Source organism: Peromyscus leucopus, chromosome 3, assembly GCF_004664715.2.
Source record: "Peromyscus leucopus breed LL Stock chromosome 3, UCI_PerLeu_2.1, whole genome shotgun sequence".
Classification (NCBI taxonomy): domain Eukaryota; kingdom Metazoa; phylum Chordata; class Mammalia; order Rodentia; family Cricetidae; genus Peromyscus; species Peromyscus leucopus.
Genome location: NC_051065.1, coordinates 96556807 through 96575520, shown reverse-complemented (window position 1 = coordinate 96575520; position 18714 = coordinate 96556807). Strand labels below are relative to the sequence as shown.

Here is an 18714-nt window from a genome sequence, read left to right as displayed (position 1 = left end):
ATATTGTATTTTAATTTAAGAACATGTTTATAGTTGAATATGTTGTAGCATAACTTCTTGGTTTGTTTGGGATTTTTAGGGGTATATGGTATATGATGGGGAGTATGCGTATGTGTGTGTGTATTATGATGTATGCATGTGCATATGTGAGTGCAGCATATGTGTGTGCATAATGAGGTAAAAGAGTAACATAGGGGTATGGTCTTCTCCATCACTATTGACCTTATATTCTTGTGACAGGGACTCACACTGAATCTGAAGCTTTCTGCTTCAGTTTTGATGGCTGGCCAGCAAGTCTCTAGCATCCACCTGCTCCTCTCCTTCCCCAGTGATAATGTTCTTGTCCCTCAGTGCTGTGTTCATCCTTTACATAGGATACCAGAGATTCAAACTTAGGCCCTTGTGTGCACACAGCAAATACTGTTTCTCACTGAATTATTGTTACACTGCTTACAACTTAAAAAAATATTTAAATCTCCATATTTCTACTTAGTCTATCATCTCTACCTCTAAAGAAAAAAATGAGGAATACTGAAACAGAAATATAGTGAACTTACAATTCCATCTTCAAATTTATGTCCGGGAGGGTGTCAGACAGATTGTTTATCCCATAGAGCTGTAAAAAACCTAATGACTAGGATAATAAAACCAGATTTTAGATTTGTTATAGGAAGTCAGAATATAGCTTCCCTAGCAATAGCTTCCCTGGCAAATAGAACATAATGACTATTAGAAAGTGGGGTGTATTCAATGAAACGGCTGTTTAAATCATATTGAAAGGGCTGGTATCTGGACATGGTGGTGCACACCTTTAATCCCAGCACCTGGGAAGCAGAGGCAGGCAGATCTCTGCAGTTCACATTCTCCATAGTAACTTCAAACACAGACAGTACTATGTAGAATGACTGTCTCAAAAGACAAAAAAAAAAAAATATTTATATAGAAAAGATTCACATCTTTAGGACAATATCTGGCACACTATACCTATAATGGCCAGAACCCGCTAACACTACTCAGGAACAGATATAGGTAAAAAAAAAAAAATGCCAAATTCTAGTTTCTGAAATCCCCAAGCCAATTGAAAGAGACACAAATTTAGTTATAATAACAGATTATTACATCAATGTTCTCATTATGCCACAGTAGATAAAAAGAGGCCAGGAAATATTATTAATAGTAAGGTTTTAACATTATTAAAAAATTCTTTAAAATATGTAGTGATTTCTTTGGAGGGAAAATGCTAGAAAAGTGATAGGGAGACCATTGGTGAGAGTTGAGGAATGGCAGAAAAGATGCCAGTGAGGCTAGGATAGAAGTGAAGTAATAACTGCTGGGGGAATCAAATGATTCTCATTAGGAATTTGTTTTCAATAGTAAATTATTGGCAAATCCATATTCTGAATGACTTGAACAACATGAAACAATTGTGTTTCTATGGGGAATTTTAGCTGGATATGGGCATTCACTTCTTTTTGCTCGATCTGTACAGATAGAGGAAGAAAAAGGATATTTGTTATAAAATCTTCACTTTACAAGATATCATATGGGTAGTATTTGTATAATATTTATAAGTAGTATTGGTAGAACATATAATGCTATAGAATTAATTTAGTATGAAAGAAAAATATCTTATCTATTCTCCCATCCTGAAAAGTCTCTCAGTTTACAGAATAGCTTCATGATTAGAATCATGCCTATCATCATAGTAAGACTCTTGGTCAATGCTTAGGAAATATTACAGACGTATCCAAAAACTCCTGTACTACATAACATAGCTATTCAGAATATTAAAGTTATTTAATCTATACATAAAATAGGTAGATGTTCATTTCATAACATTTGTTTTTGACTCTGGGAATATAATATAAACATGAACTATAAACACATGTTGTCTATAGCATTTTTAAAATATTGAAATATGGAATCAGTGGGAGGCAGTTCATCATGGAAAGGAACCTTTGGGCACATGGTTTTCTGATTTAAGGTAGTCCACAAAGAAAGTCTCCAATACTGGCCATTTCTTATACAAAGTAAAACTGTCTTATCTCTTTGGCTAGGAATTTCTAGGTATTCTAGACTTGAGTTACCATCACATGTTGAGATATGATGATATAGAAGCTGTTTTAGGTAGGCCATGCGCCTCTGGAATACCCAAGACACACAAAATAATGTGCCATCAAGATGTTGCATCCTACTACAAAAATTATTTATGAAATAAGATCATGGGTTTCATAATGAATGGGACAGTTTGATTAATATACCAGAGTTGTTGGGAGGTTATGAGAATACCTTATAGATGATAATGTTGACTCTTCTGTATTTTATGAGAATTTCATATATGCATATTAAATATTTGGACCAAATCCACCCCTCTACCCTTGTTCCTAAATACTGCCCTATGCCTGCTCCATATTACCCTTCCCAACTTCATGTACTTTTTAATTAAAGTTTCTGAGTTGACTTAGCATTACCATTATGTGCATAGGTATAGGACCATCTTCTGGAGCATGGACATCAAAGGTGGTATCCTTGAAGAAAACTGACACTGTCTTTCTCCCAGTGGTAACCAGTTGCCAATAGCTCCTCCACTAGACATGGGACTTCATGAGCCCCACCATAGTCCATGCTGGTATTTTGGTTGATTTAATCTTGTGTGGGTCTTATGCATATAGTCACAAGGGAGTTCATGTGAGAAACAGCCTTGTCATGTTTGAAAAATACTGTTTCTTAGCAGTTTTCCACTACTTCTGGTTCTTAGAATCTCTTTGTTACCTCTCCTTTGATAATCCCTAAGCTTCAAGAGGAGGAGCCTCTGATGTATAGCAAATATTGAATACCGATGCTAAGAAGTAGTTGAGGATAAAGTGTTCCATCAATGGTCTACAATGCATCACTCCATCTAGCTATTGTTCACCAAAGTGATACTTTTCCACAGGACTTTCTCTATCATTCTGGTCACAGGGGCATTAAAAACCATGACACAAGCAAAGGCATGATAAGTGATTGCATCTTTAGGTTTGCCAGCTGCTGCTATGTGAAAAAAAAGGATTACAATTCTTTTACTGAGAAAAAAGACCACATGGGGAGGGATGACTCAGTCATGTCAACTGAGCCCATGTAAACTACCTAGCCTTCAACCAAACTGTCACTTGAAGATATCATAAGTTTGTTGGTAACCTGGGTGGTATTTGTAGAAGTTTTCTTCCAACCTATTCAAATAAAAAATAATACTGTCTTGTTGACTTTTGAGGCTTCTAGTTTTTCAAGAAGGCATACAGCAGTAAGTAGTAAAGATAAATAAAATAATATCAATTAAAAATTAGTTAATAATTGTGTGTAGTGTGTATGTAAATGTTCAGGTGAGTGTGTGCATGTGTGTACATAGATATATTTGAACATTTGTCCTCATATCTGTTTAAGTCAGAGGTCACATCCTAGTATTTTCCTCAGTTACCTTCCTGCTTAATTTTTGAAAATGGTTATCATACTGAATCTCAAGATTATCAAATTGGCTGCCCAGTGAGCACCAGGGAGCCAGCCCCCTGTCTTCTCACTAGTTCATGCTTGGATAACAGATGTACATCACCATGTCTAGCTTGTAAAAAGGTGCCATAAGCCCCAAATCAAGTCCTCATGTTTATTTGGCAAGCACTTAACCAACTAAGCTATCTCCCCCAACTCTGCTACATTTTAAACTATACATTCAAGATAGATAGTGTATAGATATATCTTAATATTCAGATATATTGGGCTACTATTGCCAAAATCACATTGGTTACAATATCCTTCACAAGTGTTGTTATAGTTAAAAGCTCCAAGGTTTGCTCACCTCATAAGTAAGTTTTGGTGTGGGGCTACCATTTTCCACATTCGAAAGAGAAATCACAATTATTTCCATGAATGTAAAGAAGCGAGAAAACCTGTGTTTGTTATTGTTTGCATTGAATTCTGCGGGGAATAGGAAAGCTATTTTAGTACATAGTCTCCCATGTGGAAATGAGATTCTGTATGTAAATCACTGTGAAGGAAGCAAAATATTCAGATTCCATATTTGAAAAGGTGGGAAACAATATTATTCTACTGAGAAGACAGTGATGAACACTGTGGAGTTTACAGCATTGCTCCCTAAAGGTGTTGAGCGAAATGGACAGGGGTTATGCTTGCTTGAAATGTAGTAAGTTTTTTGATGGCTAATGTAAAGTGGATAATGTTTTACTTGAATTTTCAGCTGACTAGACAGTTTGAGAAGTTATTGTTCCCTCTTTCAAATGCCCTGAAAAAGAACTTTGTTCCATTTACTTGAAAATGTATTATTTCAAGTCATGCATGTCATTTATATTTACACATTTATTTGTTTGTGTGTGTATATATGTGTGTGTGTGTGTGTGTGTGTGTGTGTGTGTGTGTGTGTGTGTGTGCAAATCACAGTACATGTGTGTAGGTCAAGGGCCATCTGCTACCATCTTTCACTCATTCAACTGTGTGGTTCCTGGGAACCACACTCAGGTCATCAGACAAGGTATAAATTGCCTTTACTACCAAACTCTGACTAGCTCTGTATTTCTGGGTTTTAAGTTATGATAAGAAAATGTATCCTTCTGCAATTACTGGAAGTTTATATCACTTACATAGACGTTTTAAATCCTAACAAACAGTGAGGTATATAAATGCTTTATTTCACTGCCTAAGCACTTAATCCCTGAATAAATCATACATACTGTCTCACAAAACTAGTTTGAGTACTTGTGGTATGCTATTTTTAATCCTTTCAAATAATTCTTTTGATATCAATTGGTTTATGCTTACAAGTTGCTCTCCTCTTGTGCTGTTTACAACAGAGCTAATCTTTGCTCCCTGAATAATATCAACAGGTATTTTTATCCTTAAGGAGTCCATAGAAAATGTTAGAGGAGGTCTCTTCTGAGCATAGATGTAAAAAAGAAGTTTTGCTTGTCGCCAGCTACTAGTTCAAAGAGCAATTATCTCCCCTTGCTCTGGACAGACAGTAAGAAGAAATGGAAACATGCCTTATCCTCCTCCTTCCCCACTCCCTTCCTGTTCCCATCCTTCCAAATCTAGGCTCTTTTGTCCCCTTAAAGTCAGAGTGCACATAAATTATGTCAGTGTTTTAACACACGTGTGTATCACAATATGAACATTATTGGGTATCAAGAAGCATGGGGGCTCATCGCTTCTTTCTATTGCACAGCAGCTAAGGAGTGAGAAAAAGGAGGAAGACGGGCTAGAAGAGAGGTTCAAAACCAGGTGGGATATAGATGGGGAGCCAAAGAAGAAGACCCAAAGGAAAAACATAATGTCGTGAAATCTTGACTAATTCTACCCTCTCCTCTGCTCTTGCAACACTTGCTGCTTCTGTCTTATATTTCTTATTGTAGGTGTCATCTTGCCCACAAACAGCCCCATAGCCCAACAGGAGATTCTAAATTAAGTCAGTGTTCAAAAACCATAGAAGCCAATAACCACTCTTCTAGGTGTTGATCAATTATCTTGATAAGTAAGCCAGTGGTGGGCTTGATTGCCTATAAAATCAGCATATAAAGCCCTGAAACAATGGATGCAAGCTCCCAAATAAGTCAGGCATTACAATGGTAATCAAAAGTTTGTTTTCTTGGCGATAAGGGGTTCTCCACATCTCTTCTTTGGAATATGTTTCATGGTGACCACTCTGAGAAAGAGAAATCTTCTTTACTATAGCAAGGATAACAATAGCCAGCAGTCAGGCTCTGAAAGGCTTCCTTTTCTTTTCTTTCTTTCTTTCCTTCCTTCTTTCTTTCATCTTATTTTTTCTATTTTGAGGCATTTTGTTGGCAACATTGGGACAATTCTCACTAAAATCTGAGAATGTAGAAGGACTATTCTCCTGATTTTATAGATGAGAGAAATGAAGTTCAAGAAGCTAAAGACTTGGAAGGAAGAAATTTACTATGGTATCTGCCACACTACAAGATCTAATTGTGACTAGAATAATTCTCGTGGCACCCCCATCTCTTCAGTCATGATGGTTATTTGTGGTAAACTGTGACTACCAACAAGACTGGATTTAGAATGGCCTTGGAGATGCACCATCAGGCATGTCTCTGGTCTTGTTTCCTTTGATATACAATTATAGCACTATTCCATGGGCTGAGGACCAAGACTGAAGAAATCAGGAAAGCAAACTGATGGCCAGTTTTCATTTTTGTCTGCTTCCTGACAGGACAAGGAGACCAACTGCATCATGCTCCTGTCACCATGCTTTCCCTAAAAGTATCCAGTCTTAAACCATGGTCCACAATACACCTTGCATTCTCTAACTTTCTTTTATAAGATATGTTGTCATAGCACTGTGAAAATTAGTGTGAACACTCCTTCTTGCTTTTCTGGTAAATTATTTATGGATCACCTCCATGGCTAGTTATGAAGATGCTTTGCTGACCCAGAAAATGTAAGATCGTCTCCTTTTATTCCCATGTTGCGTTATACCAAAGAAAGTGTTATGTAAAAGCAAGGCTCAATTTTTAGTGGGAAATAGAAGCTTTAATCTGAACACTGCTTTTTAAGGTTATAAAGTTGGAGGAGATGAATTGAGTATAGAAAGGGGCTAATACATGTTCTTTAAAAATAGCCTACATGCTAGAGTAAATGGTCACAGCATGCCAAAATTAATTTGCAGTGCATGCCTGAATCAGTGCATTAAAGGGTAAGAAGCAGCGACGTGCAGCTAATCTTTATCACCAGGTGTGATAAGAAGAGAAAGGATGGATATACACTCATGGTAAAAATGACTTGCTAACCAGTACAGAAGCATTTTAATTTCTTAACAGATGGCAATTAGACCAGAAGAGCATCAGTTCTGAGTGTGCAACACCACCTGAATCACTGAGAGCCTCTTAAATGTGTGTAGTTAGTAGGAAATTTTCTTAACAGTCATATTATCCAGTACACTCCAGTATTGTCATTGCAAATCTCATGTTTGGGAGCAGTGGAGAAGGCTCAGTGGGTAAGGTAGTTGGTGTGTAAGAGTGAGTACATGAGTCTGAATCCCCAACATTCAGGCAAAAGCTAGGAATGACTACACAGGCCTGTATTAAGTACTGTGTGTAGTGGAGACAGGAGGATCACTGCGGCTTGCTGGCAGTCAGCCTAGCTAGGTTCAGTGAGACTGTCTCAAAGTAAAAAGGAAGAGGTACTTGAACATCCCTTCCCCCGAAACACACAGAGAATCAAAGTCACCTCACATATTCTTCTGCTGTACTATATCTTCACAATGAAATAACAAAATACAAACAAAAACAAAAGCAATACAATAAGTACTCACTACAATATAGTTTTAAAGATGTTTTCATTAATTCAGGTTTTTTGTTTGTCCTTTATCTTACACATGAGATTGTACCACATATTTCTTTTTCTTTTACTTAAGAAAAAATTTCATTTTACACACCAAAGATTCCCCTCTTCTCTCCTCCTGCACCCTCAGCATCCCCCTCCCAAACCACCTCCCAGCTCTCCTTCCACAAGAAGGCAGGGTTTCCTATGGGGAGGCACATCCAGTAGAGGCAAGTCCCAGCCCTTCCCCCACCTCAAGGCTGCAGAAGGTGCCCCATCATAGGTAGTGGGCTCCAAAAAGCCTGCTCATGCACCAGGGATGGATTCTGATCCTACTGCTGGGGAGGCCCCAAGCAGATCAAGCTGCACAACTGTCTGGCCATGCAGAAGGCATAAAAGTTGGATCAATGGCTATGGAGTCTGCATGGGACTTGCACATATAATATTCTTCACACACAAATAATACGTTAGGAAAATACTGTAAACTTCAAGCCATTTCAGGTTACATACACTTCAGGGATTTTAGAATATATAATTATTCCCATGTCTTCACCATATTGATTTTAATTTATTACATTTAAAAATTTTTAATGTCCAAAAGCATGTATTTACTACACTTTTTTTTTAAGAAAAGGCCAATCTTTCTCAATACAGAATTAAAATTATTGTTAAAATTAGTAATGAGATGTTTTCTTAGGTTCCTTTATTTAAAGTTTTGAAAAGAAGACAAGCTTGTAAAAATGCAGAAACAAGCTGGCCTGGTCTGAAGGGGAAACATCCCTCATTAGCTCATGTATTTTAATACATTGACCCTATTTGGTTGCTGTGTTTTGGAAGGCTGTGGAATCATGAGGGCAATGGTTCTTCTCTTTCCTAATGCTGCAACCTTTAAAAGAATTCCTCATGTTGTGGTGACCCCAACCATAAAATTATTTCTTTGCTACTTCATAACTGCAATTGTGCTACTGTTTTCGAATCATAATGTAAAAATCTGATATGTAGTTATCTGATATGTGACCCCCCAAGTGATCACAACCCATATGTAGAGAACCACAGTTTTAGGAGATGGAGTCTTCATGAAGGAAGTGAATACCTGGGTGTCATCCTTGAGGTTTGGAGGCCTAGACCCTCTTTCTGTGTTTTTTCTGCTTCCTGGGTGTATATGAAATGTGACCACCTGCCTCATGTTCTCATTTACATCTCTTCTCTGCTCTGACAGAGTCTGTTCTCTCCAACAGTCAGTCTCAATAAATGATTCCCTCTTTAAGCTGCTTTGTGCCAGGCATTAGGTCACAGCAATGAGCAAACTAAATAACGCACACACACTAGCCTCATTATTCCCCTCTCCATATTCACAGCACACTTCATGAAGTTTTGCTCACATGAAAAATTCATAAACAATTATTGGTACTACATGCTATTAGATGCATGGATAAAAGGAGTGTTATTTCAACTTTACTAGAGATAGAGAAGCCAATATATTTGAATTTGAAAATACAAAGCAAATTTGGAAGAAACAAGAGGTATCAGATTGCAACTTCTGACTCACCAAGGAATGAAAGGTACAGACATTAAGAAAGTTGGCCAATATTCAACAAAGAAATTAATGCTAGGAGCCAAAACGTGAATGGTGATCTGTCTCAGAAACCACTTAAAAACATCAATCGGAGGATTTCCAGGAAAAAATACCTTGAGTTTGGATCAATGTTTTATCCCTACTCCCCTCCCCATGCCATTAAGATAATCTAGGTGCTCCCGAAAGAGCATCCAGAGATGAAAAGATTGTGATTTGCCCAGGCATTAGGTTCTCTGAGATGATATTGAAAGAAGGTAAAAGGAATCGTGGAATGACCTTACAAATTATCTTCTCTGTATTTTCAATGAAAAGTGGGCCATTACAGTTAGCAATAGGAATATATAATAAAAATGGGCAATATGACTCTGACTAAAAGAAAATAGAATGAAAGATACAAATAATAAGTGGGATGGTGTCAGGGAAGGCTAAAGAATGAAAAAACTACCAAGAATTTGAATATCAGAAGACTTAATGTTGGAATCATCTATAAAGAGCTGATCACATGAGACAAGAAGGAAAACTTGAGCCTAGGAACAAACTCATAAACAGTGTTCTTCCATTCCTCCATTGTTCCTGTTTCAGATTTCTGCTCTACTGATTTCCTTCCTTGGCTTCCCTGGATAATGGACTGTAACCTATGAGCTGAAATAAACCCTTTATTTCCCAAGTTGCTTTTGATCACAGTGTTTAGCCCACATAGAAGGATTAGAGCAGTAAGTAAGAAAGCAACAACTAAAGATATAAATGCTATCAAGTATGTTCTTGCTCAAAAGAAAAGTATTTGTCTCTGTTAAAGGAATCATTTTCCACCTAAAAATAGTTTACAAATGAGTATCTGAAAAGGGTAACAGATGTTATCTTGTGCCTATTCCCTTATGTATTTGTATGTGTTCCTGTGCATCTCTCTGTCTGTAACATACATCTATGAATTGATATTTTGCAAGGATTTCCTTTACACTGTAGTTTTCTGTCCAGCTATTATCTTTCTAAACTTCCATCTTCTCTCTCCTCTCCATCTCAGTAGTATATCTCCTTTTGTTGCTCTGTTGTAGCAGGATCTTAAAAGGTCTTACTAATAAAAACAAATCCTGGAGTCAGGTATTGGGGTGAATGCTGGATGATCAGAGAAGCAGAAGCCACAGCTAACCTCACCTCGCCAATTCCTCAGCTGATCCTGTTACCTCAGACTGGAAACTTCTGTGTCCTCATCCAAACTGATCTCAGCTGAACTGCTGCTCAAAAGCCTAAAAGCTTAACCAGCTCTAGTTCCTGGTCCTCACGCCTTATATACCTTTCTGCCTTCACTTCCTGGGATTAAAGGCATGAGTCACCATGCCTAGCTGTTTCCAGTTTGAACTCACAGAGATCCAGACGGATCTCTGCCTTCAGAATGCTACGATTAAAGGTGTGTGTGCCACCATTTTCTGGCCTTTATATCTAGTGGCTGTTCTGTTCTCTATGGTGGTATTTTATTTGTACTGAAATGTGATTTTATTTGTATGTTAATAAATAAAGTTGCTTGGGGGTCAGAGCTAATGGCAAGCCATAGCAGAGCTGGGCGTTTGTGGCACACGCCTTTAATCCCAGCACTTGGTAGAACACTAGGTAGATCTCTGTGTGGTCAAGGATACAGCCAGCATTGGAGAGACACGCCTTTAATCTCAATACCATAGAAGACCTGGAGGGCTGTACATACAGGCAGTGACAAGGCAGTCATGTGTTTGGGTTTACAACCAATGAGAAGGCAGAACAGAAAGACTATATAAAGACAGGAAGTAGGTCCCTTTCAGAGAGGTCTCTTGACTTAAGAGGCTAGCTGCAGCAGGCAGTAAGGCTCTTAGCTCTGATCTCTTGGTTTTCTTCTTTGCATTGGTTCTGTGTTTCTTATTTAATAAGACGGTCAGTTACATCTACAGTTCTCTGAACCCAGATAAATTTATTAGGGTGCACAATATATTGGGGAACACAATATCACCACATTCTGGCACAAGTCTTGACTTGATTATCAATTCTTCCATTCCCAACATCTCAGTAGATCAAGTCATGTTAAAGATGCAAAGGGTCAAATCTCCTTTACCTATTCTTCACTAGTTCTTCCAGTACAAATCACCACCTTAGGCCTGAAATATTCCGTTTGTCTCCTGATCAGCCAATCTGATGGTGTCTTCTGCAACTCTATAGTCATTTCCTGCCTCAAAGCCAGAGTGAAATGTGTTTGTAGAAGTCAGATAGAAATGTACCTCCTCCTTCTAAGTGCTTTATGGTTCCTAATCTTGATGTGTGAAACATGCCATTTCACCAGGATCCCCAGTCTCTATCCAGAGCTCCCAGCCTTAGCTGCTGTCATTCTAGCTGCACTTGGCCTTCACACATCTTGACAGTCTGCAGGGCCTATAAGCTTATGATTGCCTTTCTGTGAAGCATTTCCCTCAGTTTGCCACCTGGATAACTTCTTCATTTACTCCAGGTCCCTTCCCAGTTTTTGTTATATCAGAAAGGTTAGCACAATAATCACAAAACAGCAGTCAATCATGCTCTGTCCCTCTGTTAATTATCTGTGGAGTTTTATAGCATTTACCATCTGACTATGTCTATCTTTTTATTATGGTTCTATTGCCTTCCACTTGATTATAATTTTATGAAAGTGCACATTTAGTTTTGTTCATATGTCCAGATGCTAGAGCAGAAATTGGCACAAAGTAATGAGATATAATCTATCAAATAAGTAAATTGTGATGATTTTTTTATTTGCAATCTAACAAATAAAGCTTGCCTGAAGATCAGAGTGTGGAGCTAAGCCACTAGTCAGCCATTGAGGGCAGGCAGTGGTGGCACACACCCTTAATCTCAGCACTCAGGAGGCAGAGGCAGATGGATCTCTGTGAGTTCAAGGCTGTACTGGGCTACACAAGATTGATCCAGTCTAAAAGAGAAACAGAGCCAGGCAGTGGTGGCACACACCTTTAATTCCAGCACTTGGAATCCCATGCCTTTAATCCCAGCACTAGAAAGGTGGAGACAGGAACTGATATGGCTAAGCAGAGAGAGGAATGTAAGGCAGGAGGAGAAAGGAGCTAGGGCTCTTTTGGACTGAGGCTGGCAAGGTAAGAACTCTATGGCGGCTGGCTGCTCTGTTTCAGCATTTACCCGATATCTGGCTCCAGGATTTTATTAAGACCAATTCAGATTCATGCTACAGTAAATAAATAATGAAATCACTGGGGAAAAGAAGGGCTTGACTATGAAGGTCATTTTCTTATATGGTAGTTTATTTTCCTATGAAACGTACAGTTTGAGGAAGCCAATGACTGAAACGTATTGCAAAGTCATATATTTGAATGCTGGTGCCTAATATCAACACACAAGTAACATAAGACTCATCCAGAGTCTCATTAAAGCACTCTTAACTTTTAAAGCATGTTTATTTGTAGTAATTATGTCTCAATAACTATATGTTTGGGTTTACTCATTTGTCCTACCATTGGTTTTGCTTGGCTGATTTTATGGAGAGATAATGTAAGGAGTTTCTTTCTTGTTTGTAATAGTAGTTAGACCCTAGAACAGGGTTCTACCAATTTCGCCAAGTAAGAATGATCCACCCACAGCATAAACTTAATATTTTTGCTTAACTATTCAAGAAGTAGTACAACCAAAAAAAAAAAAATGTAAGAAAAAGAAAGAACACTGTTTTGAGATTTTTTTTTAAGAAACAGAAAAGAATAACTTTAAACATCGCTTCAAAGGAAGGAACAGTATTGCTTAGGAAACAACACGAGCCCTAGTCTTTTCAATATTTAAAAGTCATATTTTCCAAACAAAATTGTTGTCACCAGGATTGATTATTTAAAATGGGCTCTCTCAAGAAAGCACTGGATTTATATTTATGGAGGCATTTATTGCACACTAAATGCCAAGTAAAGTTTATAAAAAATATCTTTATTGAAATCTACCCACAGTGAAAGGCATTTTCTATTAGTAGTATAATTAGATCATAATTAAGTAAGTAATAAATGCATAATTAGGTTTTTATTCTTATAATATTAATACTGTATACAAAACTGGCCATGAGGCTGTAAATAATATTGACAAATTAAATCAGCATTTCCCCATGTAGTGAATAGGACTTCACTTAGGAAGAGATATTTGTAAAACTGAAATGTTCAATATTCTACTAGTAGTACACAAACTTTATCCCTTTCTGTTATGCTAATATATTATAACATTTCATACTTGAGGTGTAGATAGCATTACTCTAAAATCATCTAAAATTTATCACTGGAAGTTAGATTGGTCATTTTATTCATATACTTCATTTTGAGCATGAATGCAGACAATTCATACTGTACTATCTCAAAAGTTAACTATTTCATGAAGCGAATTAGAAGCTACAGACAACTAGCTTATGGAAGATGAGAGAGATTCTAAAAATGTTTGATATATAATGGACCTTATAGTTTGTACCCATAATCCCAGACTTCTTGAAGTTAAGTTAGTCAGAATGACTGAGTATTAAAGTCCAGCATGGGCTATGTAGCAAGTTAGATGTCATTCTGGGCTATAGAAGGAGACCTTGTGTCTTTCTGTCCCATTTTATTTCCTATGTAGGGACCCTGAACTGTGTAAATTAGAGAACATAGCCAAGAATGCATTAGTCACTCTCTGGTCTTGGCTACAGATGGAATGTGCCCAGTCCCCTCAAGCATCTGCCTCTACAACTTCCCTACCATGATTCACTATGTCAGAATAAACTGCTTTTTCCTTACTTTGCTTTAATCAGGCTTCTAATTACAACAGGTAAAGCAAGTAAGCCACATATGTTTTCATGTAAATATGACCCAAAGCGCTTGGCTACTGAGGCTCAGAATGTAGGACACTGCAAACTGTCACTTGTCTTCCTTCATCACCTGACTGATTGACAACTAAGACTTTGCCATTGTTAGTCAGCATCTCAAGGATGTATCATTGACCAAGAAAGATATTTGAAATATGGTTTGTACTGAATATTTATTTCTGTGGAAAAAAATGTTATGCAGTTTGATCATACGTTGGAGACCATCTGTATACACTAAAGATGATAAAATATATTTTAAATCATTTGTATGACTTAAAAATTTCAAATTGCAAAATCTGCCCTTAAATCTCTAATTTACAAAAGGCACAGAAAATACATACAGGACTTCAGGAAATATTTAAAGGGAGCATTCTTGTAGTTACAGATCAAGTCAAGAAACACAAATGTGTCTGCACCATAGATGTCTAATTCCAGAATTTCAGTTCACTCACAATGTCTTTCATCCCTGCAGAATCAGGTTGTCCCTTAGCCTGTTAACAGAGTTCTATGCATGTCTCAACTATTATTCATTTTTTTTAAGAAATTGTTGACTTTTTCACAGTATGCATGTAGTACATTAATTTTCCCTGTCATCTTCACACAATCTCGAATCATCAGGAAGGAGTATCAACGAGGGAGTTTAGAATAGATTGAACTATGGCATGGCTAGGTCTGGATTGGATTGTCTTAAAGTTAATTTATAAGGGAAGACATCATCCACAGTGTATGGCACCATTTCTCAGTATATGGAATTTTGAACAATATAAGAGGGAGAAGACTGAGGTTAACATGGACATGATACACTAATTCATTGATTTCTGCTGTTGAATGTGGATACAATGTGATTAGTTCTCCCCAGCTCCTACTCTAGTAACTTTCCTCAGTGATGGACTATTATCTGGACATGTGAGCTACAACAAACCATTTTTCCTATAGATTGCTTTTGTCAGGATGTTTTATCACAGTAACAGGAAACAAACAGGATACAGCATCTTGCATTTCTGCCAGCGATGCTCTGAGTGAGCCCTTCCCTCCAAGTCCTCTCCATACTTTGGTGTGGCTGCTAATAATATTTTCTAACCACTCTGATTGGCCTAGAGTGACCTTTCACTGTGAAATTAATTTGATTTTTTAACACTTCACGAGGTTAGATAAGATTCATTATGATCTGCATAAAATCTAAAGTGCTGTGTCTTTTTCCATCCAGCCAATGAATGGACTTTTTTATGATTTAGGTATCTTGTACTCTAATTTAAAGAATACGTTTATTTACTCTTTATTTGTGTATGTTGGGGGAAGTTTCTCGCTTGCTATATGCACATATGGAGATCAGAAGACAACCTGAGGGACTTGGTTTTCTCCTTCACTGTATGGGTCCCAGGGATCAAATTCAAATCATCAGGCTTAATGGCAAGCATCATTATCGCAGAGACATGTCACCAGTCCCAAGTTCTTTCTGTTCTAGATGTTAGTCCTTTGCATGATATTCTTCAGGAAATACTTTCTGATACTCCACAGTTTCACTTTTTCCCATTAACAAAGCCTTCTACTGGATGAACGGATATTTTGCAATTGATTCCAACAAAGTTTGTGACAGCACTTTTATCCTTTGCGATTATTTTCTGTGTTTGTTGTGAAAACTATTTAGTATTCTTTTAATGATTTTGAGATTCCTTCTTGTTTAGTTGCTGTTGTCCTCTTTATACTGTTTTGGTTTTGCTCTCATTTTCTTAGCTCCTTATGCTCATTTCATTTTGTAGGTTTTTTTTTTTAAATGTGGATTATGAAGTTGGATATCATTGTTCAATATTTTATTCATGTTAATATACTATGTAATTTTATTTCTATTTACTCTGTCAGTTTTACCTGTCAAATTATAATTGAGTACTGCATTTGTTCCTTGTCTTCAGACAGAGCCTGTCTTTGTAGGCACCCAGTTTGAATAACCATGTTCCTACCTCAGTTTCCCAGGTACCAAGGTAAGGGGCATGCATAGCAAGACCCGGCACTTTTAGGTTTTGCACTTGCTTCTTGAAATGGCAGCCCTGATTATGATTTAACGAGTGGAGACTTTTCTTCTTATATGCATTATGCATTTAGTGTTATAAATTTCCTTCATATCAGTGCTTTCTCTGTGTCCCATAAAATGCCCATAAATAAGAATTCTCATTTTTATTCAGTTTAATATACTTCATGGCTTTTTTTGAGACTTATTTTTGGCTCACAACTTTTTAAAGGGTATACCATTTAATTTCCTATTATGAGGAACTTTTTGTCTGCTATCAATGCAGGAATCTAATTTCTTATTTTTGCTGTTGACACTTGCATTGTTTACATATTATGATAAAATTTTGAATAAAAAATTGCTTTAAATAGAAAGGGTTTACTTTGGTGCACAGTTCCTCGTTAGAGTCCATCATGGGGAGTAGTCTTGATTACAGGAGATGGAGGCACCTGGTTTTGCCACATAAGTGAACAACACAAAGCAGAGAGTGATGAAATCATGTTAATATTTGGCTCACACCTTCCATTTAATATAATGAAGGGTACCAGCTACAGAGTGGTACTGACCACATTGAAGTTGCATCATCACATATCAAGAAACACAGTCAAAAAAAGAAAATCCCCAAATGTCTCATCTCTTAGGTGGTTACAGATTCTGTCAAGTTGACATCTCTACCCATCATAACATCTAAAGAAATATCCCTTCATTATTTCAGGGTTTAAATGAAGATTTCAACTTTCCATGATGTCTTGATTGACACTGTGGTAAGGATGGTGCCTAGTCCAGATGCTATGAAAAGCCTAGGTCTCGGGGATTTCTGCACAGCCATCCCTCAAGGAAATGGGAAGGGACTTAATCATGCCAAGTGGATGGACAAGCATAGCAAGCCCATGGTCCTGACTGCTGTCATGGTACAGCAGATCCTGCTCCCATCCAACCCTGGAAGGAATCCCAGCTCTTTACTCTGCTTTCCCTGATGCTACCTTAGTGACAATATTAAGGTAGCTTGTCACAGCCTCTGGATGATGCAAGTCTCTTCTCCCCTCATAGCTGTTCCGGGAGCAGGTGACAGTGGGGTGGGTTTATTTGTTTTTCTAATGGTGCTTGGATATAAAAGCATTTGTTCTGTAAGTATGGTTTCTGTTCACTTGTTTGATTTTTTTTTTCTTTTTAGATTGCCCTTAGGCTAGAGAGAACTCTCAACTTTTTCTGCATAGCTTGGCACTTCTGAGCTATTGACTCATTTGTGTTCAAACCTGAAACACATGAGACAAAAATATATAAACAACAAACATCACGTTTCTCAAGTCCATTCAGTCACCCTGTCTTTTTTGTTTGTAGCTTTCTTTAAAAGACTACCAATTTTTCTTATGCATGATAGCCACGAATTTTAGAACTCTTTAGCAGAAAAAAATGGAGTAAACTAGATTCATTCCATTTTCTTTGAAGGTAAAAAGGCTCATCTTTAGTTTGTGAGTTGAGAAGAAGGAAGGGGAGGAGAAAAAAAGAGATGCTGACAGGGTATACATGCTAAACTCAGTACTGACTGATATTTGTAGATCTGCCTCCATACTTTCCTTTCTTATGAAAACCATTTACCTAGATACTAATTAGATTGAAGTTTAAATAAAAATCAAATCTTAGCCAGGACTGTTACACAGAGAAATCCTGTCTCAGGAAAACCAACAAACAAATACCCACAGAACAAAAACAAATTTTAATGTCTAATACACCATTTTTTTTTTTTTGTCAAAAGGTACAGGCTTTTAGCATCATTAGAAGTCATTTAATCATCTAATCAATATGATTAAACCATAATGATTGAGTTGTATCTGATAGTTTTTAATAAAACTTTCTTAATCCATAAAGAAGTATAAAAGGCTGCAGTATGCATCATTCATTTTAAGTTGGGCACTAGCTAATTTTCACATGACTCAAGCAACCTGATAAACAGGTGTTTTTTAATGGTATGTCCCTTGTTTGGTCTTAAGTTAGTAACTTACTATGTTCTATGTTAACTCATGTGGACATTTTCCTGTTACAATTTTAGTCATCCAATTCTGGTTTTCTAACAGATTTTTCAGAAACTCCTGGGGAAGCTAATTTATGAATTCCTGAATGCTGCTTAGAATTTGTCTGGACTCTTTACCTTTGAATGTTGATAGGAATAGATTAAAAAAAAAAAGTCTTTGCTTAAATAAATTTCATTTTCTCTTTTTCTTGTGTGTGTGTGTGTGTGTGTGTGTGTGTGTGTGTGTGTGTGTGTGTGAAGTGGGTGGTCACCTGCAAAAGCCAAGGAACAATATGGCTGCTTCCTCCTATTATTCTCCTACCATCCCCCACCTTATTACATTTAAATAGTGTCTCTCTCATTGCACTGCAAGGGGACTGGCAAGGAGTCAGCACCAGAGCCAGCAACTCTCCTGTCTCCACAGGACAAAGGATGGGTTTAAGGAGAGTATGGGAACTTCCTAATTTTTATGTGTGTTATGGGCTTTGAACTCAGGTTCTCATTTGAGTAGCAAGCACTCTTACCCACTGAACCACTTTCCTGAATTTTCTATTTATTACTATTTTCAATAATATTGCATTATTAAATATTATTAAATAACACTGCGTTGCTTTTTTCCCATTGGATAATACTGATTTAGAAAATTGTAGTTGATGATCAATAGTTATTGATAACCAGTTTTTTCCTTAAAATCAATTTCGGTTTCTCTGAAGCACAACCGTTTCCTCCTTCCTTGCTTTCCTCCTCTTCTTCTCCCTCACTCCTCTCTGTCTTTCTCTTTCTGTCTCTCAGTCTTCTCTCTCTTTTTCTCCCTCTCTCTGCCTGCCTTTCTGTTTCTCTGTATCTCTGTCTCTTTCTATGTCTCTATTTCTGTTCCTCTTTCTCTCTGTCTCCCCCCACCCTCCTTTATTCTTTCAGTAAAGGCTATGTAATGCATTCAGTGTCTACTGTTTACCTCATCACTC

At 37.3% G+C, this 18714-nt stretch overlaps 1 protein-coding gene across 3 annotated transcripts in view; it reads right to left on the bottom strand.

Annotated features, from left to right (window-relative positions):
* The window catches only part of Lrrtm4 (leucine rich repeat transmembrane neuronal 4), a 788581-nt gene that overhangs the window by 258090 nt on the left and 511777 nt on the right, over positions 1-18714 (bottom strand). The window lies entirely within an intron of this gene.